The sequence below is a fragment of the Natator depressus genome, chromosome 8, assembly GCF_965152275.1.
Source record: "Natator depressus isolate rNatDep1 chromosome 8, rNatDep2.hap1, whole genome shotgun sequence".
In the NCBI taxonomy this organism is placed as follows: Eukaryota; Metazoa; Chordata; order Testudines; family Cheloniidae; genus Natator; species Natator depressus.
The window spans coordinates 21006475-21029818 of NC_134241.1; the positions used below are offsets into that span (position 1 = coordinate 21006475).

Below are 23344 nucleotides of genomic sequence, written 5' to 3' on the forward strand. Positions count from 1 at the left end.
CTTGCTGTTTGGTTGATCAGCAAAAATTACTGCAACATGAAATTATAACTTGGGGACATACTGCATAGCTCTTTCATTTCATTCTAACAGTAGCATCTGATGCTGAGAACTACTTTATTTGAAACAGAAACCTACATATTCTTTTTAAATATTCTGTTTTTTAAAAAGAGATACTTTTACCTCATTCTTCACCAACATAAATTAAACATACAATGAGCATTGATGAATTAAAATATAAATGTCCCAAAAGCTGTCACACGTCAGGACTTCCATCTCTATTTGTGTGACCAGCAACAACCATGATACAGTGGGTTTCATAACAAATCTAGAGGAATAAGGTTTTCCTGCAGCAGAGCAAGTTTTGAAGAAGTGAACAAAACGTGAAAGAATGATGTCTGGAGTAGACAAACTTCTCTGAAAAATGGAGCACTCTAGTATTGGTCAAGTGAAGTTGTACTGAACTCAAATATTATCCAGTGATAGTTGTGTCCCCAAACTGCCTGCTCACTTCTAGTAGAAGGTCCTTTTTTCCCTTAAAATGGTCAAAAGGGCAGCTCTACTACATGAAAGAAGATAACGGTCTGTACCACCCATTTCAATCTTGTGCTGTCTTGTGGATCCCACAGTAAACCAAGTAGGATTAATTAACACTTAATCTGTAGCTCACCCGGTATTTTATATAAAGTATGACAGGAGAAATAACTAAGTCCTTCAGTTCTCACAGCCCAAAGATTTCCCCTCCCCCCTTTTTTAAACAGTACACATTTTTATTTTGAGTACCTAATCACTATAGCAAATATCCAACACAGCAAGATTAATTTTTCCTGTGAACAGTAATTTTATATTTTTGAGTGCTTTGCTACATGCAACCAAATAGGTCTAGCATTTTTATAGTCCCAAGGAAGCGAAACTATATACCACTATCCATTTTTAAAAAAAACGTATTTGCTGTGGCAGGGCAGGGCCATCGAGGGGTTAATATGAAATACAATGGTAACGTACCATTAGGATAGGCTTGCCAAGGGATTTCTTCATGACCCATATTCCTAGTCCATTTGAACCAACACCAATGCCAAAGTATATGCTATAAACAGCAGGTTGCTTAATCATAATCAGGTAAGCAATATTAAAAACCAACTACAGCTAAGTCGGAGCAGTTTTCTTGGAACATGCACACAATTCTTTGAGGACTCTGAAAGGGGAAAACTAAAGTTGCCGTCTTGCCATTGAAAAATGCACAGGTCTAATGATAGGACTAGGAAAGGTTTAAGATAAACCGTAAATACAAAAAAATGTATTTGGAACCCCGTCTTCAAAACTTTCAATCTTTCTCCACCACTGTGAAATATTTTTAAGATTCTTGGAAATCTTAAATGTGCCAATGTAGCTGCGCCCCTGCAGCGCATCTGGTGAAGATGCTCTATGCCGACTGGAGAGAGCTCTCCTGTTGGAATAAAAACACTACCTCAGCGAATGGCAGAAGCCATGTTGGTGGGAGAAGCTCTCCTGCCGACACAGCGCTGTGCACACGAACGCTTAAATCAATGTAACTCATGTCGCTTAGGGGTTTATTCGCATCCCCGAGTGACATAAGTTATGCTGACACAGGCTGTAGTGTAGACATAGCCTGAGCATGTACATAACTATATGTAAGAGGCTGGGAATACAGAAGGATATGGCACCAACGCGAAGAAAGGGGTGGATGAAGCTTCATTAGAGAAAGTAATGTGTAAGATGGCCTACTATAATTTTGTGTCTGTCTCAAGGAAGTAGAGACCAATAGTTTACTTCCTTTGGCAGCATGTTTATTTTAAGCAGCAGTTTTAAAATGTTTTTGAAGTGCAAATCACATCCCTTCTATGCCACTGGCACATAACATTGTGGCAACTACAGCAACTGCTTTCAAGGAACAGTATTAGGAAAGCTGTGTATTTTATCTTCTAATGCAAGTGAGTAGGTGGATACAAGGGGAGATGGCACTACGTGAGAGATTACAGAACTTTGTGGAGCACCAAGTAGTGCTATGTGGGCCACAAACATTCCATGAACCAAAGACTGAGAACCTCTCAATAACAGAGAACCCACTGTAATAATAATTACTTGAGTAATCTGATACTGACCTTCCCATGTGGCAGTATCAGGTATTAACCTTCGAAACCGCTGACTCACGTCAGTTGACTGACGCCAGAGAACAAAGTTGAGTCTCTTATAGTAATAAATATGCAACACAGGCTTACAAACAGAGTAAGGGTGGGGGGAATGTCCTGCTAACTTAAAGGAAGTAATATATTCTTGGAGAACAGGGACATTTTGGCATAAGTCAGAAGGCAGCACAGAAAGCTTCTTAATACTTGTTACACAGACTTGCAACAGTTTTAGGGTTTTAAACAGAAAAACAATCAAAACTGATAAAAAAAAAGTTAATATCAAGCACACTGGATTAGAAATTTTTTTAAAGATGAAGTACTATATAGACTATAAAACTGCGTCTTAACTCGTTATAGGGTGGAGTGTCAAAAATCAGGACGGGGGTGGAGTGTAATAGGAGCCTATATAAGAAAAAGACCCAAAAATCGGGACTGTCCCTATAAAATCGGGACATCTGGTCACCCTAACTAGTTATCAGTGTGAAGAACTTTCTCCTAGACTAGTAACTGAAAACCCTAGTGGAAAAAAGGACTGGTTTCTGTGCTTGAACAGGTATGATGCTATCAGAATTTGGATGCATCTGTCCTGCATGTTAAACATTATTAATTTAATAGATCCAAACTCTACTAATGTAAAATTTCTGGAATAGTTTGATGAAATCAAGATCAAGTTTGTATGCCCACACTTATTCAAAGCTATAAAAGAATCTTTAATGCATTCCAACAGTCCTTTTTTCAAGCTACATAACACTCTAACTTCAGGAAGATGCAGCAAAATCTTATTTGCTGTTCTCAATGGTGCTTCACTTTTACACAGATCCTCAGCAGTTTCAAGATAAACCCATTAAGAACCCAAAATTTAAAACTGACCAGACTTAACCCCCCCCCCAAAATACAACAACAGATTTGCTGTCTAAGGAGAATTTTTTTCCTAGCATGCGAAGGACAAGTAGTTCATCTAAAGAGTTTAAATGTCTGTGTATTTATAACATTTCAATCATCCTAGAAACAGCTGGTTCATTTGTTCTTATTACTGAAAAAAATCTCCATTCCAAAAGCATGTATATTATTCAACTCAAGGATGCTTGGATTGCTCAAAACACTGGCAATTGCAAGACTTTCATCTATAGATTGCTGCTCTGAATCTAGCCTGGGTCACTAATTCCTGAAAGGTTTCAGAGTAGCAGCTGTGTTAGTCTGTATCCGCAAAAAGAAAAGGAGTACTTGTGGCACCTTGGAGACTAATAAATTTATTTGAGCAAAAGCTTATGCTCAAATAAATTTGTTAGTCTCTGAGGTGCCACAAGTACTCCTTTTCTTAATTCCTGAAAGACATTGCCGTCCGATGGTGGTTTGAGGGCCTATATGAAGTGAATCTATGCATCCGATGAAGTGAGCTGTAGCTCACGAAAGCTCATGCTCAAATAAATTGGTTAGTCTCTAAGGTGCCACAAGTACTCCTTTTCTTTTTGCGAATACAGACTAACACGACTGTTATTCTGAAACCTATCTTATTCTAGTTCATAGTGGTTAGGGATTCCTAGACGGCAATAACTATTAACATGAACACTGAACCATCTTCTGTGATATTTTGTGTTTATGCAACCTACCATTAATACAAACTGGGAGAGTAAAAAAAAACCAAAAACGTGCTACTTTGCAGTCAAACCCATATAACTTAGTGATTGGAGCAGTATTAAAAAGTTAAACAACTGTAGTTCTTGAGTTTTCTGGAAGGTGGGGCATAATAATATTTGCAGAAGCCTATGTGCCACACTAAGCACTAAAACAATAAACTAACTATGAATATCAATGGTGTGGGTGAAGTACTTTAAAGTAAACAAGTGTGAATTCCCCATGCTCTTTTCATGTTCAATTGCCAGCCACACTAAGCCTACACCTGCGACACAAATTTTAACATCTGTAAAGCTACTGTACATTACATTGCCTCATCAACTCCTCATGAAGTGTAAGTGCTTTTCCCAGAATCCAACAGTCTCACAACTGCTTAAATAACCAAAGGGTTCCAACTGAGCTTCTATCTTTATCCTCTTTTTAGCATAAAACACTTACTCAAGCACTTTGAAGCAAGGGCTTGTAGACAGTAAGTGTTAAGCATTTAATAATTCTCATTCCAAATTCAATGGAAAAGAACTCTACCATTAAAAGAACATTACAGGTCTGGCTCAAGTCCACAAAAGGAAACTACTTTCTGAGCCAGCAGGAGTTCTGAGCATAGGCGCTGACTCTGTGGGTGCTCCGGGGCTGGAGCACCCACGGAGAAAAATTGCTGGACAGTTCAGAGTGGCTTTAACCAGTTTGAAGATAGATAGCTTACTGCCTAAAAAAAATAAAATCAGCATGGGGACCTGAGGATGTACAGGTAGCAGAGGTAGGTGTTACAAAAAGAGGAGAAATTAAACGTTTTATGAAAGTGCAAGTTCCATCTGCACCCACACCGTGTGCACTGCACATTAAGGTGTTGAGGTCATTACAACCCCATTTCTTCAGCACTGAAGAATGAAAGAACACTATTCAGCCTAAAGATGCTCAGCTGGGTAAAATACAATATACTAAATTATGTTATAGTGGAGCGGCTGCTCTGCTATAGTTAAGGATAATAAGTCCTTTCTATTTAAAGGATGATCTTTCTAAGTGCTCTAAAATCTTCATGGTTACTAGGATTGTCTTGATATTTGATGTGCCTCATGGAGGCACTGGGCAGTGTTAAAGGTCCAAATCTGAGGTCATTTGAGCAAAGCGTTCTTGAGATACTGCTCCCTGAAAAAAAAACACCTTTTAAAAAACAAATTCCAGTCTTGTAACTAATTTTTGCACTCACTGGGGACTCAAACTATGGCTCTGAGCACCCACAATTGATTCCAGTCACTTGACATTTATCTCAGCTAGTGCATGTCACCCACAGCTCCTTTAGGGAAGCAATATAAAATGAAGGGATCTAAATTAGCTGTTACCACTCAGGAAAGAGATCTTGGAGTCATTGTGGATAGTTCTCTGAAAACATCCAATCAATATACAGCAGCAGTCAAAAAAGCTAACACAAATGTTGGGAATCATTAGGAAAGGGATAGATAATAGGACAGAAAATATCATATTGCCTCTATATAAATCAATGGTATGCCCACATCTTGAATACTGCGTGCAGATCTGGTTGCTCCATCTCAAAAAAGATATATTGGAAGTTGGAAAATGTACAGAAAAGGGCAAGAAAATATAGACAGATATGGAATAGCTTCCATATGAGGAGAGATTAATCAGACTGGGACTTTTCAGTTTGGAAAAGAGACAACTAAGGGGGGATATGATAAAGGTCTATAAAATCATGACTGGCGTGAAGAAAGTAAACAAGGAAGTAGTATTTACTCCTCCTGCTAACACAAGGACTAGGGGTCATCAAATGAAATTAATAAGCATCAGGCTTAAAACAAACAAAAGTAAGTATTTCTTCACACAATTCACAGTCAATCTGTGGAGCTCTTTGCCAGAGGATGTTGTGAAGGCCAAGACTATAACAGGGTTCAAAAAAGAACTAGATAAATTAAGAGAGGATAGGTCTAGCAACGGCTATCTGTTATCATGTAGCTATTATCTGCCTCTATCAAGTGTTTTGTTTTGTTTACTTACTTTTGTGGAGTCTGCCCTGCTCATTTTACAGCTAATTTAGAAGGGGCTCTAGCTATTTTCTGAAAGATAATAAATTACCCATGCTCCACACAGATATGAGAGAATGACTGCTGGACATGTTGTTACTTTTCCACTTGGAGGTTTATTATACCAGAGCGCAAGCATTAATCCATTAGCATTGATTAACTAGAGGGAAGATGAAAGACAGGATAATGCTTCTGAACAATGGAACTCTGAACATGAGATGCTCACAACACTTTTAGATTCTAATAACTTTTTGGGTGCAAAGCTAGGGAATATGGGCAGGTTGGGGCAGTTGAGAAAGCATGTGGAGGGGGTGCTGGGGCTGTGGGGATTGGGAGAGTACAAGAAGGGGACATGGGTTGAGGGCTCAGGCCAGTGGAACGGTCAGCCCCATATTCTCCCCTGCTACATGCGCTGGAATCTGGGGAGTCTGAGCCCTTCTCCCTGTCCTCAGTGAGGAAGCTGGTGTCTGGGGATCCCTGCCCCTGGGGGTGGGGGGGGGGAGAATTTGACCCTTTTCCTTTCTGCCCCCCTTTCCCTGTGGGTGAGTCAGGGTCTGGGCCCTGTTGTCCCTTTGGGTGGGGGGGCTGAAAAGGTATGCTTGGTGTATGACAGGCTCCCAAGCACTGACATGGGGTGGGAGAGGAGAGTACAGGCTGAATTCAACAGAGCAGTTCACACCTCTCAAAGCTATTGTTTTAAGCTATATTCAGCTCTATGGAGTGTTGCCATTCAGCTGAGAATGGATTATTGAGATGAATGGGCTACATCACACCCCTCTGTGGCTCCTATGTTGCAGGGCGATGCGTAGCTCACCTTTCCCCATACCTTAGGGCCTAGGCCAGGGGTTTTCAGACTTTTGTACTGGTGACCCCTTTCACATACCAAACCTCTGAGTGCGACCCCCCCCCCCTTTACGTTAAAAACACTTTTTAATATATTTAACACCATTATAAATGCAGGAGGCAAAGCAGCGTTTGGGATGGAGGCTGACAGCTCACGACCCCCCATGTAATAACCGCACGAACCCCTGAGGGGTCCCGACCCACAGTTTGAGAAGCCCTGACCTAGGCCTAGTCTTGGGGCAGGGACTCTGCATCTCCACTAGCCGGCCTGTTCCTGCCTCCAGGTGATACCATGTACTCCTCCCAGCCCTACCACCTTCCCACCTCCCTACATGGCTCTCCCACACTTATCAGCGCCATGGAGAGGCAAGGAGATGTGTGGTGTGTGCATGGGAGGGGAAGCTCAAAGCAGTGGGCATGTGTGTATGGGAGAGGCTCAGGGCAGTTTCTTTTTACAGATGAGAAACTGAGACAGAGACTACAGAGTTTATGTCAACCTAATGCTGTAAGCATCTACACTGAAATGCAGCTCCCATCGATGCGAGTCACCCACTGCCCTGATTTAACTCCACCTCTGTGAGAGGCGCAGCGCTTAGGTCGATGTAGTTAGGTTGACGCGGCGTCAGTGTAGACACTGCATTGTTTACGTAGACTGTTGCTGCCTTTCAGAAACCATCCCACAATACCCCACACTGGCAGTTAAATCAGTGCAAGTGCTCCTGGTGAGGATGTGCACTGCCGACACAAGGAGCATAGTGTGGACATGTAAAACTGATTCAACTACTGTAGTGGTTGTACATCAATGTAACGAAGGTCAACCTAATTTTGTAGTGTAGACATGCCCAAAGTGACTTGCCCCAGGTCACACAGGAAGGCTGTTGAGGAGCAGGGAATTGAAGCCAGCTCTCTCAAGTCCCAGGTTCTTACTACAGGTCCATCCTTCTTCTTATGCCTCTCCAATGTCTGTCCCACCCTTCAAAATATTCCTACTAGCTGCATGCTGGTCCCTGCACGGATTCTGCATCCTCTCTCTCGCACCTCAACCTGCAGGTCCCATGCTGATGCCTGCCTCTCCACAGCAAGGACGGTTGAGGAGGGAGAACCAGGCTGCTGGACAGGCAGAGAGATGGGACGCTAAGCAGAGGCAGCGAAGGGACTAACATGCAGCCCATGCATTCTGTGACCAGGTAATCATTGCCAAGGAACCAGAGGCAGAGGATAGGGAGAGCTGGGCTGTGGTAAGTTGGGTTGCAGAGACCCTATTTAAAAACAAAAAAATAATCAAGGAAATTAAGTGCTAAAGCACTTCACTAACACAGAGTTAAAGTTGTCCAATGGTGCCTAGTGGCCTTTCAGAATGTGGCAAGTGGCTAAACTTAACCCCCTGAAAACCAGGCTTCTTCTGGGGCTGGAACTCATATTTCTTAGGGGGGCCCCCAAATTGGCTGGGGGCCCCTGCCTTAATCTGTCCCTGACATGGACTAGCAGCTAGGAGTCTCTGTCCAGGGTGCTCCCAGCAGCACAGGGGAGATCCTACCCACCTCCGGGAACCTCTAACTGCAGGAAGCTGGGAGGGTGCTGCCTTCAGAGCCCAGACAGCGAGGGTGGCAATCTTGGGACCCCCTCTACAACAACTTTGCAACCCCCCCTCCATGATCCCATTTTGGGTTGGGACCCTCACAGTTACGACACTGTGAAATTTCAGACCTAAACATCTGAAATCCTTGAATTGACCAATGTAAAAACCCTCTGGCCGTGAAATTGACCAGAATGGGCTGTGGATTTGGTAGGGCCCTACTCACGTGCTTAAAATTAGTGTAATCAACACAAATAAAACTGTAAAAGATTTTGGGACACAGACCATGTTGGTGAGTTCTCTCCCTGCCCTGTCAGCAACTCTACCATCCCAAAACTGCAAAGCATGATCTAAATGCCCTCTAAGCTGCGTGGCTGCATAGCTGCCTATTAAGCCCTGTGCAGGGGCTCAGGGCTGCAGTGGGGAGAGGCACCCCTGGACCTGCCCTGGACTTGCTGCGGTCGGGGAGAAGAGACCCTCCCTCGGTGTGGCCCAGGCCCGCCGGAGTTGCCGCAGCCGGGGAGAGGTGCCTCTTCCCCGGCCGCGAACTACTGCGGTAAGAGAGGGCTGGGGGGAGTCCTCTCTCCCCAGTGCAGCCCCAGGGCAGCCTGCACCCCAAACCCCTCATCCCCAGCCTCACCCCAGAGCCTACCCCCCATACCCCAACCCTCTGCCCCAGCCCTGAGCCACCTCCTGCACCCCGAACCCCTCATCCCCAGCCCCACCCCGGAACCCGCATCTCCCCACACCCCAACCCTCTGCCCGAGGCCTGAGCCCCGTCCCACACTCTGAACCCCTTGGCCCCACCCCCACCACATGAATGTATCACACATCACCTCCATATTGGTGCACATAACAAAATTCTTTCTGCACATGGATGTAAAAAATTAGAGGGAACACGGAGCATGATTATCATCACTAATTGCATAGCATCCTTTGGCTAGCCACGGTAGCACCTTAAGTACAAACCTACTACATCTGTCAAAATGAACACTAACTCCTGCCAAAAAACATGTCTCAAAAAAACCCCAAACCCCTGAAACTGGGCAATGGGAACGCGGAGCCAATGCTCAGGATGGGGAGCAGTGTGTGGAGCCCCGTGGCCTCCCCGCGTAGGAGCTGGACCTGCTGCTGGCCCCTTCTGGGGTGCAGCGCGGTGTCAGAACAGGTAGGAACTAGCCAGCCTTAGCCGGGCAGCACCGCCGACGGGACTTTTAACGACCCGGTGGGCGGTGCTGACAAGAGCCGCTGCGACCCAGTGCCTTACATTCCGTGACCCAGTACTGGGTCGTGCCCCACAGTTGAAAACTACTGTTCTAGAACATCAAGATTGAATGCATGCTCCAGCACTGCATGGTATGAGCTGTTTTTCCCTTTACTGTGTTCCTGGTTGAGGGAACAAATTTGGGTTTGAAGCATGAAGTAGGAAACAATTTGCAGGGGACCATAGCTCCAGGCATGTTCAGTAGAAAACATTTGCTAGGAATAATTCTGAGACTGCCAAAGGGTTGGGTATCCAGGAAAGTTTTAGGTTGTTTGTCTAAAGTTAAAGAGGAGAAGTACAGAAAAGGACCTACATCTCCAGTATGCACATAAAACTCTACAGTAGCCTGAAACCTCCCACTACAGTTATTCGGAAATTGTCCATCCACAAAATGTAGTGCTGGTTAAAGATAATGAGCTGAAGGCATTGAAGATGGAAGTCCTCTATCCACCGAGCACTCAAAGCACACGTAGAGTGCCTGTTTCCCAACAACATGCCTCAAAGACTTCCTGGAGGAACAAACCTCGGGGGGCGTGGGGGAAGAGGAGGAGGAGAAAGGATAGTTCAGACTCCACAGCCCACTCAAGCTTTAGCTCCCTCGTTGGGAGTCTCAACAACTGTGCAAATCAGCTCAGCATGTAGTAGTGGTTTGCGATGTGGATAAATGTCTTCTCACCAGACTGAGACTACCAACAATTTACTTTGGACTAATGAACAGTGTCAGAAGGCAATGGCTTTCAATCATTACCAGCCTGAACCAGAGTCTAACTAGTAACCTAAAGGAGCAAGACTGAATTTTCCACTGACAATTTTCTGAAGTTGATTTCTCTTCCTCCTCATGCGCACCACAAATTTTTAGCACATTAGACTTTTGCTACATGAGAAACTCCACAAGGAGAATAGATGTGTCAGTCAACGTTGCTTTATCCAGAAATCAGATTTGCCAAAGGAAGTCACTTGTGTGTTAATATTCTGTGATCTTGGTGTCAACATCACCATACATACTGCCACTTTTCTCTAACACTCTGTAGAACATAGATCTAATATGGCAGCAGGATCATAGCTTCCACATTCAAAAAACATTACAGCAGGGCTCAAAGATGACAAGTCCTGTTTGCTAATAATAAAGTATTCATGTGCCATTCTGCTTTGCATTTCATTAAAATAGATTCCATGCCTAGACAGTCTTCTTAAAAATACTCCAGTTATCTTTGTTAGAGGTTCTTCTCTCCCACTCCCTTCAAATACATTTACTGTTCTGCACTCTTCATCTCCTTTTTTAAAAAAAGGATTCACTGGTGATCAGGATCTACTGTACCTATACTGCATACCCCATGGAGAATTAATTTACCAGCATTTTAAGTGACCAGGCATTTGGTGAATTTGAGGCTGTCTGTAGAGCTGAATTTACAGAATTACAGAAATTGTCACAGCCTTTAATATCACTAGGTTTTTATTTTTAATAATCTTGGAGTTGTGCCCCAAAGGAGAGCCCTAGCAGTCAGACACTCATATACACAAAAACCCAGTGAACAGCTCTCAGTATGGAGAATTAACCATAAAAACCAAACAGTGTTTTATGCAACAGACACAGATTTGCTTCTCCTTGTTGTTAATAAAGTGGGCATGAGCAGTCTTCTCTATCTTGGTTCTGCTGGAGGCTCTTCTTGTGCAGAAGCTTTTCCCTCTACCCTCCTAAACCAGATTTGTAAAGCCTCCTTCAATTCCTCCTTCTGAATGCAGAGGACAGAGCAGTTGGGTGGCAGCATCCAACTGCATTCTCTATCTGTGAGGTTGTAATGATGTTATAAAATGGCCATTAGGATTAGACTGGGAAAAACGCGCACACACACCCCACTTCCTCCCCAATGCCGGAAGTTTATGACATAAAACCTATACACTTCTAGAAGTTGCAGAGAGATGGGAGAAGCTGCAGTAGACCTGAGCCAGAGTCCTCCAATACATTGGTAAGAGCACTCCCTGACCTTAGTAGCAAAAACATTTTCAGTTTCCCGAACATAGCAATGTCTTTATGGGCAAAAGAGGTATTTTTCAATTGTTTTAATTCAAGTACGTTAATTTAATATGATCAAAACCACACCCTCTTTTTGCCCATCATGACAGGACCCAAGAGGTTAATACAGAGACAGTAACATTTTTATGTGCTGACTAAAACCAAAATAATGTAAGAGACACTCTCAATTTAAGGGGCTTAAACAGAATTCTAGTGACTTTGGTTTTTAGTTACTGCTGGTATTTAAGATAACATATTAGATCTGCTGCTTGTATTTTCTTACTCGTAAGAGGATTTTACTTTAAGTCTGAACAGCAGCGCACTACTCAGCAAGACTACAAACAAGCTACTTCCTGACCTGATTAATAGTAACACAAGAGTCTATTGCAGTATTGTATGAACGGGTTGATTAATTATATACATATGAATGCAATCAAGTTTCACCCGGGGCTTGCCTTCACTACAACAGTTAGCTCAAGTTACTCCACTCAAGATAGCCTAACTTGTATTCACTGCTAAAAAAGGCATTATTTTTTACCTCGCGTTAAACACACACATATAAGCTACCCTGAGGTAAAAACAGGCACTTGTTTTACCGTGAGGTAAACTTGGTAAGGTCAGCACTACATCTACCTTAGGCTGACCTCACATAAAGCTTGAGCTTGCCTATACAGTGGGGTAACGTGCCTATGGGGGTGTGATTTTTAAAGCACGCTAATTGGTCTGTGTAGACCCTCCGGATGCACACTGAAGGTTTCCTAGCACTTAAAGTGCACCAGCGGGGTCTACACAGACCAATTAATGCACAATACATTAGTGTGCTTTAGACATCATGTCCCCATAGCGCACATTACCCCACTGGGTAGGCAAGCCCATAGTTTACCTTGGTTGTGCCCCAGTAGATACAAAGGAGATATCTCAAAGCCCATAGCTACCTGGAGGTAAAAAAAAACAAAGCTTTTTAACAGTGAACAGAGTCAGTGTATCAACACTTCAAAACACTCTTGCACACAGAGTGACTGGATTAGCAGTTGATGAGTTGTAACTCCAGTTGCTGCATCCCCATTGCATTACTAGCTTGAGTGAACAAACTTGATCTTCAAATCCTCCCATTCCCCTTGGGCCAGCTAGCTTGAGATTAAAGCACCACTTTATTTGAGCTAGTGTGTGTGTGTGAGTGAGGTGGATGGGAGTTGGATTAGGGGCAAAACTCGCATTACAGCACACATTAACAATAAAGTGAAGACAAGCCTTGGACTGCACATGTGATCAAGTGAGAATTCTGTGTGGGTGGGAGAAGTCCCAACTCAGTTTTAAACAGGCACTGTATGAAAAAGATTAGCAGAATAAGATATATGTATATTAAAAACTGTCTGCACACTGCCCGCCTGAACACAATGGAGCAGAAAGGCACACACAGAATGGAGAACATGGCAATATAGAGGTGCCTGTGTTTCCACAGTGTGCCATTTTTCTCCTGCTAGCCCTGGATTTGCCCACATGACCATGTAGACATTCAAGACCAGATTCTGATAAGCCTGCTCCAAGTAGTACTTTACACACAGTCCCATTGAGGCCAGGGAAACTACAAGGGAGTAAAGTGCTACTCAAAGTGAGTGAAGGTATCGCAATCTAGCCCTCACTGACGGGCTTTTTTAAAGTTGCAAAATTAAGAATACCTGCATTATTTAGGCTAAACAGCTCAAATTAGCTAGCTGTGTGTCTAGTCTGCTTGGCACAGCTGTGCCAAGCACACTTGCCTGCTTGCAAAATGCTGTTTAGAGAGCATAAACCTATTAATATAGTGAATGAGATTACCTTTTAGAACTAATCTGGAGCCAGCACACACCCAGGCTACCTGTTCTACTTTACACATTAGAACTCTATCAAAATGAGCTTTCTGTGATCTTTCCTAGCAGCATGGCACCAATTTATGCAACATCTCTGGGAGAGGAGAATGCACGTGTGTGCACAGTACCCAAGGAAAATTAATCAACAAGACTCCAGGAAAGCCAAACAAACTATCACAATCCCACACTTCACCTAGATACAAAGATAAAGAAATCTACAATATACATTTGTTTAAAAAAAAAAAAAACTGGGTGATTCACTGTATGACAAAAAGCACAAGCATTGTTATCTTGTGAACGCATCTGAGAGGTGGACTGCACGTTACAATTAATTTAGCTATAAAATATCAGTTTTATTTATACCTTTCACCTTCTCTGTATTTTATTAAACAAAGTATATTTCTTAATTTTTGATGTGAAACATTCTTGTCTTGATCAAAGTCATTTCTGCCTCTTCTGCAGAAAACATCTAGCAAGAACACTTTTAGGGATCTGTATTCTGCTCATTAAGCCTCAGTCAGGTTAATTACTCAAGGTCGTAATACAGCTGTAGCACCTTCATAAGACTCTGGTTTGCTACAGGACAGAGGTGGGAAAACTACGGCCCATGGGCCACATCCGGCCCGCGGGACCCTCCTGCCTCTCCCCCACAGCCTCAGCTCATTGCACCGCCGGAGCAATACTCTGGGCAGTCGAACTGCAAGCTCTTGCCAGGCAGCACAGCTGCAGAGCGGTGGCCTGACCCGGTGCTCTGTGCTGTGTGGTGGCGTGGCTTGCTCCAGCCGGGTGGTGTGGCTGTAGCGCCGGCAGCCACCGGTGCTCCAGGCAGCGCGGTAAGAGGGCAGGGGGGGTTGGATAGAGGGCAGGGGAGTTTGGGGTGGTGGTCAGGGGGCGGGGGTGTGGATAGGGGTTGGGGCAGTCAGAGGGCAGGGGTCCTGGGGGGCCAGTCAGGAAGGAGAGGGGGGAGTTGGATGGGGCAGTGGGGGGCAGTCAGGGGCAGGTTTCCAGTGGCGGTCAGGGGACAGGGAGAAGGGGTGGTTGGATGGGGCAGGAGTCCTGGGGTGGGGGGGTGGGGCAGTCAGGAATGAGAGGAGGGGTTGGATGGGGCGGCAGGGGGCAGTCAGGGGCAGGGAGTCCAGGGGCAGTAAGGGGTAGATGGGGCAGGAGTCCCAGGGGGGTCGTCAGGGGACGGGGGGGTTGGATGGGGCAGGAGTCCCGGGGGGGGGGGCAGTCAGGAATGAGAGGAGGGGTTGGATGGGGCGGCGGGGGGCAGTCAGGGGCAGGGAGTCCAGGGGCAGTAAGGGGTGGATGGGGCAGGGGTCCCAGGGGGGTCGCCAGGGGACGGGGGGGTTGGATGGGGCAGGAGTCCCGGGGGGGGGGGGGGAGTCAGGAATGAGAGGAGGGGTTGGATGGGGCGGCGGGGGGCAGTCAGGGGCAGGGAGTCCAGGAGCAGTAAGGGGTGGATGGGGCAGGGGTCCCAGGGGGGTCGCCAGGGGACAGGGCGGGTTGGATGGGGCAGGAGTCCCGGGGGGGGGCTGTCAGGGGGCGAGGGGTCGGATGCTGGGCCACGCCTGGCTGTTTGGGGAGGCACAGCCTCCCCTAACTGGCTCTCCATACAATTTCGGAAACCCGATGTGGCCCTCAGGCCAAAAAGTTTGCCCGCCCCTGCTATAGGACAAACTCTGAAGTCTCAGCAGGCTATTCTTTATCTCTGCATAATAACATATGCTGTGAAGTAAATTTAGTGTGACAACAAAGTATTTTTTTTATTGTTACACATTTTCTTTGCAATGGTGTACCATGAAACACCTCAGGTTTATTGTGTGCTTTAAAATCTCTGTTCTGCCCATAAACGCATGATGTCATGAAAGTAGAGCACTTTTACTAGAAACAGCAGAGAGAATTAGGGAGGAGGCAGGTAACTGGCTAGCGGAAGCTGTACTTAAAATATCACTCTCGTACCAGTTTATGAACTTGTTCTAGAAGTTTTCTGGGGGGAAAAAGCAGTTTACTTATACTAACTGTGATTCTTTCAGCTGTGCTGTCGACGTGGATTCCACTCTTGGGGCACATGTGCCTCATGTGAGATCAGATTCTTTTGGCCAGGAGACGCTTTTGGGGCCTGCACACAGCTTGCCCTGGGGGGCTGCATGCCAGACGTTGCCAACCCCTGTGCTACAGCAATCTCCCGTACAGCAATGGCTGTTACAAGACAGCATAATTTAGAACAACCTAGAGTCTAAAACTCAGGTGTATTTGAGGATCTGGGCCAGTACTTGGCTGTTTCTATAGTAATGACCCCTGAGCAAGCAGTATAATGTACATGCTTATCACTGAGCTTGTCCAGAGGCTGCATGTCCATCAGAACGACTAGATGTCCTGATGTGTAATAAAAACACTTTGAGTCATAAAAAAATCAACCCAGCCTACTTTACAGGGCCTGATCCTTCTCGCACTTACAGCATCTGAGCAGTAGGATAATGGCTAATACTGGCCAGCATTATAGTTTTTGTATTGTATTTATAAATGTGTAATACTGGCCGGTATTATAGTTGCTGTATTTTGTTATAAAACAAAAAACAAAAAACCAAAATGTCTACGCTACAGTTAGACAGCTGGGGCTGGGCTGTGCCAGCTGCCTCAGGCTCATGGGGCTTGTGCTGCAGGGCTGTTTAACTGCAGTGTAGATGTTCGGGCTCAGGCTGCAGCTGGACCCTCCCACTTCACAGGGTCTTAGAGCCTGGGCTCCAGCCCAAGCCTGGACTTCTACACTGCAATTAAACAGCCCCTAGCCCAAGCCCCGCGATCCTGAGTCAGCTGGCACAGGCCAGCTGTGGGTGTCTAACTGCAGTATAGACATATATACCCCTACGCCTCTAAGGAGAAGAGAGTATCAGGGGGTAGCCGTGTTAGTCTGTTTCCACAAAAACAACAAGGAGTCCGGTGGCACCTTAAAGACTAACAGATTAAAGACTACACAGGTGTCAGTGTATAATGCCTGCATCTGTCATTTCACTCCATGCATCTGAAGAAGTGGTTTTTTACCCACGAAAGCTTATGCCCAAATAAATCTGTTAGTCTTTAAGGTGCCACCAGACTCCTTGTTGTTTCTAAGGAGAAGGTTACACACCTTGTGCAGTAACTGAGGTTCTTTGAGATGAGTGTCTCTGTGGGTGCACCACTCCAGGTGCTGGTGCATCCCTGCGCCTTCGCTAGGAGAATTTTACAGCAGTGCCCCTACGGACTGGATGCCATTGGCGGATCCTGTGTGTGACTCAGACTCCTCGATTCCTTCTCTACTGCAGAGCCTGAACCAAGCTCCGAAGTAGAGAGGAGGGTGGGTGGGTAGTGGAGCACCCACAGAGACACTCATCTTGGAGAACCTCAGTTACTACACAAGGTGAGTAACCTTCTCTTCAAGAGATATGTCCCTGTGGATGCTCCACTCCAAGTGATCGTAAAGTAGTGCCTTCTTAGGACGGTAGGGGCTTCGAAGTTGGTAAGATAACTTGGATAGTACCGCTCAGCCAAGCTGGGTGTCCGCTTTAGGGCCTTGTGTGATAGCATAATGTCTGGCAAAGCTGTGTTCGGAGGCCAGGTGGTGGTCTTGAATATGTCTATCAAGGGAAACTTGTTTATGAACACTGTGGACGTTGATATAGATCTGGTTGAGTGTGCCCCGATTGTTGATGGGGGCTGGGTGCCTTTTAATTGGTAGCATAGGCAAATTCATCCAGATATCCACTTAGAGAGTCTCTGCTTGGATATGGATGTATCCCTGGATCGTTCTGCTATGGATACAAAGATTTGAAGAAGCCCGAAATGGCTTGGTTCTGTCCAGGTAAAAAGCCAGTGGTCTTCTAACATCCAGGGTGCGCATCATAGTTTCCAACAAGTTCGCATGTGGTTTAGGGAAGAAAGTTGGAAGCTATATCGTTCGTTAATGTGAAATGATGAATGTACCTTGGGTAGAAATTTGGGATGGGAAAGCATAATTTTATTCTTAAAAAAGATCATATATGCTGGGTCTGCCATAAGCGCCCCTATAACTTCCACGTCTGGTTGACGTGATAGCTACTAGAAATGACACCTTCATGGGCAGGTGCAATAAGGAGCAGGTTGCTAGAGGTTCAAAAGGTTTCCGAGTAAGGGTCGTTAGCACCAGATTCAAGTCCCAAGGTACAGAAGGTGATCTGACGTCAGGGTAGAGAGTTTGTATGCCCTTGAGGAATCGTTTGGTGATTGGGTGGGCAAAGACTGTAGTGTCATCAATCTTCTGGTGAAAAGTGGTGATGGCCACCAGGTATACTTTCAGTGAGCTGATGGAAAGGCCCGATTGTTTTAGTTCTAAGAGGTAATGTAGGATCAGTGGGAGTGGTGCAGATGTTGCATCAATTTGTTTGGCGGTGCACCATGTTTTAAATGTCCTCCACTTATATAGACAGGTGCTACGAGTAGAGTGCTTCCAGCTACGGAGTAACACCTTTGGACCAGGTCTGAACAGTTTAGTTCATCATGAGAGAGCCATAGAGAAGCCATGACTTGAGATGTAGCATCTGCAAGTTGGTGTGCTGTAACTGTCCCTCCCATTGTGTCAGTAGATTTGAGTGGAGAGGGAGAATGATTGGGGGACGTGCTGATATGCATGTCATGTAGGGATACCACAGTTGTTTTGGCCATGTGGGGGCTATTAGGATGACTCTGACTTTGTCAGTCCTTATTTTCTGTATTACCCTGGGTTGCAATGGTTTCGGTGGAAACGCATATAGTAGGTCTGTGTTCCAGCGGATTAGGATTGCTTCCCCAGACCTGCCCTGGAGTGAAATTTTTAACACTTTGTGTTGCGGGCAAATAGGTTGATGCGTGGGTGACCCCACTGTTGGAATACGTGTTGCAGTACTGGATTGCTTAATTTCCATTCATGGTCATGGGGAAATCGTCTGCTGAGTTCATCTATCATCATGTTCCGACATCCAGGTAGGTATGAAGCTGAGATATGGATGTTGTATTGAATACAGAGATTCCAAAGTTTGATTGCCTAGGTGCAAAGCGAATGTGATCTGACTCCCTCCCTTGCCTGTTTATATAGAACATGTAGGCTATGTTGTTGGTCATGACCCTTATGTGTTGATTCTTTATGAAAAGCAGGAAGTGGAGGCAGGCATTGCGGATGGCACGGCGTTCTAGAAGGTTTATATGTAGGCTTTGTCTTGGTTGTGGACCATAGTCCCTGAGCTGTTTGACGTTGCATTTGTGCTTCCCACCTGATAAGGGAGGCATTCGTCGTGATCATCTGTGACAGAGGGTCTTGTGTGAACGGGATCCCTGAGCACAGGTTGCATGGGTGAGTCCACCAATCTAATGAGTCCCTGACTTTGTGGGGCATTGTTAATTGTATGCTCATTGTGTGTTTGTTTGGTCTGTATACAGTCACAAACTATCCTTGGAGGCAGCGCACATGCAGGCATGCATACTTGGGCCAAATGGCAGCATGCACATTTATAGTCAAGAATTGAAGACATTCGTGGACCATGATTTGTGGACTGTGTCGCACTGTGGATATTATTGTCTGTATTGTGTTGAATCTGTCCAGTGGGAGTGACACCCTCACCGTCTGGGAGTCAAGGTATGCACTGATAAACTCGAATAGTTGAGTTGGCTGTATTACTGATTTATTCAGATTTATTTGTAGGCTGAGGCTTTCAAAACAGTGGATCGCCGTTTGTGTGGAGCACATGGCTTCTGACTGGGTGTGCAGCTTCAGGAGATCATCATCCAGGTAAGAAAAAAGTATTATGCCTGGCTTTCTGAGGTGCTCCGTTACAATGGCGAGGATCTTGGAGAACACACGGAGTGCTGTTGATAAGCTGTAGTACTGATAGTGGTCTGTGCCTACAGTAAATCTCAGAAACTGCCTGTGAGAGGGATGTATTGTAACATGAAAATAAGCATCTTGCAGGTCGATGGCTGAAAACCAGTCTCCCTGCTCCAGCGCCAGTATTATCATTGTCAAAGTGACCATCCTGAATCTTTGCTTCCTCACGAACTTATTCAGTTACCTGATGTCGAGGATGGGTTGCCACCCTCTACTTTTCTTTTGTGTTAAAAAAAAAAATAGTGGGAATGAAACCCCTTCCCTCTGTGTTGTGCCAGGACAGGCTCCACTTCCCCTAATTGGAGGAGATGATCTACCTCTTGGCGTAACAAGTGTTTGTGAGAGGGGTCCCTGAAGAGGGACAGGGAAGGGTGATGGGTGGGGGGTATAGACATGAAAAGGATGGTATAGCCCGAGCTGATGACTTCTAGGGCCCATCTATCTGTGGTAATAGCTGCCCAACTGACGTAGAAAGGGAGCAAGCAGTCTCCAAAGAGTTGAATGGTTAGTGTATGTGCTGGAATGGGTGAGAGGTCTTCCAGACCCTCGACTAAGACTTCAAATTTGCTTTTTTGAGGGAGGAGGTGGGAATACTGCTGGTGGTGGAGGGAGTCACCATTGTGGTCTTTGTCTGTCATTCATGCTGTTGTTGATCATAAGGTCTCTGTTGTTGCTGTGTATATGCAGGATATCTAGGGCATTGATAAGGTTGATACCTGTACTGTCTCCTTCTCGTGGCAGGGGTATGGATGCCGAGGGACAAAAGTGTGGCTTGGGAATCCTTTATTGTGTGCAGTATGTCGTTGGTTTTGGCTGCAAACAATTTCTATCCATCGAAAGGGAGGTCCTCAACTGTGTTCTGGATCTCCCATGGAAATGCTGATTAATTGAACCACGAGGCCCGTCGCATGACCACAGCCATGGCAGTGGATCTGTCTGCAGCGTCAGTCATATCCAAAGAGACCTGTAGAGCCATACGTGCAATGTTTTGTCCTTCGGAGACCAGGGATTTAAATTGTTGTCTCTTGTCTTCAGGAATGTCATTAATAATGTCCATAAATTTCCCGTAATTCTTGTGGTCATATGTGGCTAATAATGCCGTATAATTTGACCCGGAATTGAAGTGTGCAAGATGCATACACTTTGCAGCCAAAGAGGTCTAGCCTCTTTGCTTTCCTTATCAGAGGGGGTGGAGCGAAAATGCTGCTCTTTGCCCTTTTGATTGGCCGCTTCCACTACCAGCGAGTTGGGAGCTGGGTGTGTGAACAGGAATTCAGATCCCTTGGAGGGGACGTAGTATTTGCGGTCCACCTTTATACAAGTTGGCGGAATTGTGGCCGGAGTTTGCCACATTGTTTTCGTGGGTTCCATGATAGCCACATTGATTGGTAGTGCTATCTTAGAAGAGGAAGAAAGTTGTAAAATGTTTGTCGTCAACTCATGATGAGTTTCTGACACTACCTTGAGGGCAATTTTAAGCTCATTAGCCACTCTTTTGAACAGATCTTGAAATTGAGAAAAGTTGTCCACCGTGATTGGTGGTGGGGGCATGATTGCCTTGTCCAGCGAGGAGGAAGAGTTATTATTGGGTGGTGAGGTGTCAGGAGCACCGTCCTCCTCCTGCTCTGCTATTGGTTCCTCCCATGTGTCTCCTGCTACTGTCTCCGAGATCTGGGGGCGGAGATCTGGCTACTTCCCAGCGTGGGCTAGGACGTCTGCTATGGTGTCATCTATATGACTCCCATGGACTCCAATATGGCCATTGACCCAAGTAAGGCATCGGCGGCCCCATCCAGGGGTGGCCATACCAAGGAGGCATGTTGTGCCAGTAAGAGGACCATGATCTCGATGGTGCAGTAGCAATCGGTGTCCTGAACGAGGAAGAGTGATGCGGGGAGAATTGTCCTTCCACCTCGTCCTCTTCATCACTGCAGAGCTGTGATGGAATGAGTAACAGATGTTAGCATGGTACTGATGGCCTCGGTGATACATCAGTGCTGAAGAGAGGAGACTACGAAGTTGAGGAGACTAATAAATTCCTATGGTGTAGGAAGTAGCATGGTCCTGATAGTGTCGGTGCCGCAGGACGCGGTGGCGATTGCGCCGGCAGTGTGGTGAGCTTTGTAGGTGCTGGTGTCACTAGCATCAGCACTGTGGAGTTGGCAGCATTAGACTGCAGCGCCGGGGCAGGAGCGGTTGTCGGTGCCATCTCCTTAGAAGGTGACGACGGTGCCATAGTGGAGGCAGCCAACTTAGAGCCATTAGCCTTGGCACCGGAGTGATGAGTGCTGGCAGTGGCCACCTTGAGGATGGTGCTGGAGGTGCCCGGAGTATCACAGGTGTGAGTCTCAGTGCCGTCGGCAGAGATGAGTGCAATGTCATTGGCAACCATTTTTTGCTTCTCTGCTCTCTTTGGGATGTGGAGGATGACCGTTTCTTTGCTGGTCCTTTGGATTTTGGGGACGTCGTGGTGAGGGGACTGGTGACCCGTACCGGGAAGGAGGTTCTTGTACTGGATCAGAAGCTGGTCTCAAGGACTTCTCCATTAAAATGAGCTTAAGCCTCAGGTCTCTGTCCTTTCGTGCCCTAGTTTTTAATCTGCTGCAACGGGCACATTTCTGGGGAACATGGGATTCACCCAGACAGCAGACAGATTGAGTGTGTTGGTCAGATACCACCATTGCCTCTCTGCATGTAGTGCACTGCTTAAAGCTTGGTGAACCCGGCATTATCACTGAACTAAACTACAAAGTAAATAAGAATTTTTTTTTAAAATAGGAACTAAGCTAATAAATGAAACCTAACTACTAGAAAGACTACTAAAACTAACTATGTAACTTGACTGAATAAAACTGCAGGTTTGAATGGGACTGCAGAGCTCCGTCTCAGGCTGGGGACAGTTGAGAAGGAACTGAGGAGTCAGAGTCGCGCACATGATGCTTCAACAGCCAACGGCACGCGAGGCAGGCACCACACGTTTGCAATCCATATGGGCACTGCTACAAAATTCTCTGAGCCAAGGCGCAGGGATGCAACAACACCTGGAACGGAGCACCCACAAGGACATCTCTCGAAGAAGCAACCTTTTTCTTTCTGAAACCCCCCCTTCCCACAACATGCTATAAAAACTCCAGGGCTGACCTGTGCCACAACAGCTGTTTTTCTGCATATAAAAGCCAGGGCCCTCGTTAGGGGGAGGAAAGCAGGGCAATTGCCTGAAGCCCCGTGTCACAGGGGATCCCATGAAGCTAAGTTGCTCAGGCTTTGGCCCCGGGTGGCGGGCCTCAGGCGTCAGCTCCATGAGGTGGGGCTTTGGCTTTCTATCCCGGGCCCCAGAAAGTCTAATGCTGGCCCTACTTGGTGGACCCCCTGAAACCTGCTTGTGGCCCCTCCCAGGGGGCCCCGGACCCCTGGTTGAGAAACACTGCTTTAAGGGGGGACCCATCAACCCTATTGATATAATATTAAGGTCTGAACAGGGAGGCAGCTCTTGAACCGGGAGAAAATGTGGATAAGGCCCTTAAGGAATCTAACCACTGCAAGGTGAGAAAAAAATGTAGCCTTGAATAGTGAAGGGTGATGGGCAGATACTGCTGCTAGAGCGACTCTTATGGAGCTGACAGAAAGTCCAGATTGTTTCAGGGCTAGCAAGTAATCCCATATTGCTGAAATGGGTGTTATCAAGGGAGATCTCTCGGGCTGAGATGTCCAAATAGAAAACCTCAACTGCACTTATTTATAAAAGCTTTCCTGCTTTGGAGCAGAATGTTCTGAACTTCAGCTTAATGGTTTTTTTCAGGGGACGTCATCTAGCCAGCATTCAGGCTGTCAGATGTAATAAAGCTGGGTCCAGATGTAGGCTGCCCGCTGTTCTATCAGACTATGTCAGGCAGGACAAGCAAGGTGACTGGCTGTTGCATTGAGAAGTTCAGTTCTTAATCCCAGAATTGTCTGGGCTAAGCCAAGGGTATCATGATAATCAATCATGCCTCTCGTCTCAGTTCTCTCAGGACACTCGGTGTCATGGGAATCTGAGGGTTGGGGGAAAGCATATCTAAGGCTAGGCCTACACTACGCACCTTTTAGCGACATGGCTATGCCGCT

General features: G+C 45.9%; 1 protein-coding gene across 1 annotated transcript in view; it reads right to left on the bottom strand.

The window, feature by feature from the left end:
• UBTD2 (ubiquitin domain containing 2) overlaps window positions 1-23344 on the bottom strand; it is a 107028-nt gene that overhangs the window by 8060 nt on the left and 75624 nt on the right. The window lies entirely within an intron of this gene.